Below are 2,185 nucleotides of genomic sequence, written 5' to 3'. Positions count from 1 at the left end.
GGGCTGTCGGATCCGTGGGCCTTCTATCGGCTGTCGGATCCATGGGCCTTCTATGGGCCATCGGATCCATGGGCCTTCTATGGGTTGTCGGATCAATGGGCCATCGGATCCATGGGCCTTCTATGGGCTGTCGGATCAATGGGCCTTCTATGGGTCGTCGAGTCAATGGGCCTTCTACATCCCGTAGGATCCATGGGCCTTCTACGGGCCGTCTCATCTATGGGCCTTGTACGGGCCGTATAAGGGGCCATAAACGGGCTAGAGTGGAAATCGTACGTTTTATGGGCTGACCATAACGGGCCGTTAATAGGCCGTATTTGATGATGCTATGAAAATGGCCCAACAGATTAACGGGCCACAAACGGGCCGACTGTATCCACGGGCTGAATTTGGCCCACAAGTAGAAAAGGCCAGTAACGGGCCGTAAGTAACCGAATGCTGGAAATGAGCCCAAGAATAAATGGGCCCTCAGAAGGCCGAAAGGTAACACGGGCTGGAAACGACCCAATGGAATAATGGGCCGCTAATGGTTATAAAGCGATACACTGTTCCTTACGGGCCGGTTTCACCACGAGCCATGAATGGGCCAAGAGTTACAAAGGGCCGGAAGTTAAAACAGGCTGGAATTATATTGGACGGCCCACATGACGCTACTGGGCCTAATTCAGATAGGCCGTAAACGGGCCCTGGGTTAGCGGGCTGTAAATGGGCTATATGCGAACAGGCCGTTAACAAGCTTGTCGTGGGCCGGCCCGCCACCTTTTGGCCAAGTCAAATGGGCCGGCCTTTTAACAGGAATGGGCCTCTGTTGGGCCACGCCACGTGTCGATGTATCATAGGCGCTTTGGGTCCAATGAGTGGATGACATCTGTCCCAACGGTGAGCCGACACGTGTTTCCTCCAGCCAATGATGATTTTACACGTGGAAAATCCCCATTGGTCGGGGCTGTTAACGGGTTATCGGATCCAAAACCGGACCCGATAGCTTAATGGTGTTCCGTTACGGTGGATGCCACGTGTCGGTCACCCTTGACGAAAGCACTTCTGTGACGCGTGATTTATCATCATGGAAGTGGACACTTTCGTGATGATAATTTTGGTAATGTCATGGAACACTTCTACGACAGCACAGGTATGACTATCTTGATTCTATCATAAAATTGTCATGGATGTACATGCATGACAGAAAACGTGACCTACTGTGACAAACACGTATCATCACGAAAGTGTTTTTTTTGTAGTGTCAGGGGGTGTAGGTGTTTTAGCATTACTCTTACGAACCACAGTTGAAGCTTTAGCATGATCCTTTATTCTAACAGGGAAAGGTGGTTTCTCAATATAAGCGGTAGGAACAATAGGATCAACACTATAAGTGACAGTCTTTTCTTCAACTTCAATAGGTTCAACTACTTTTACTTCAATGGGAGGGTGATATTTAAACCACTTCTCCTTAGGGATATCAACATGAGTAGCAAATGATTCACGGAAAGAAGCTACTATCTCGGAGTCAAGTCCATATTTAGTACTAAATTCACGAAAAGCATCGGTATCCATAAAAGATTTAACATAATCAAACTTAGGTGTTATACCTGACTCCTTACCTTCGTCGAGTTCCCAATCTTCAGAGTTGCGTTTAATTCTTTCCAATAAATCCCATTTGAATTCAATAGTCTTCATCATAAAAGAACCAGTACAAGAAGTATCGAGCATGGAGCGATTATTGAGAGAAAGCCGAGCATAAAATTTTTGAATAATAATTTCCCTTGAGAGCTCATGATTAGGGCATGAATACAACATTGACTTAAGCCTCCCCAAGCTTGAGCGATACTTTCTCCTTCGCGAGGCCAAAAATATATATATATATAATTACGATCATGATGAACCAAATGCATAGGATAAAACTTCTGATGAAATTCCAATTTCAATCGGTTGTAGTTCCATGATCCAATATCATCACATAGCCTAAATCATGTCAATGCGTTTCCCTTCAAAGATAAAGGGAAGACCTTCTTCTTGATAACATCCTCGGGCATACCTGCAAGCTTAAAAAATCCACAAACTTCATCCACATAGATTAGGTGCATATCAGGATGTAATTTTCCATCTCCTGTAAAAGGATTAGCTAGCAGTTTCTCTATCATACCCGAAGGAATTTCAAAGTAATCATTTTCAGTAGGTTCAGCAG

Source organism: Aegilops tauschii, chromosome 4 (assembly GCF_002575655.3).
Source record: "Aegilops tauschii subsp. strangulata cultivar AL8/78 chromosome 4, Aet v6.0, whole genome shotgun sequence".
Lineage (NCBI taxonomy): Eukaryota > Viridiplantae > Streptophyta > Magnoliopsida > Poales > Poaceae > Aegilops > Aegilops tauschii.
The sequence above is the reverse complement of the archived record's forward strand: the minus strand, read 5'-3'. Positions refer to the sequence as shown.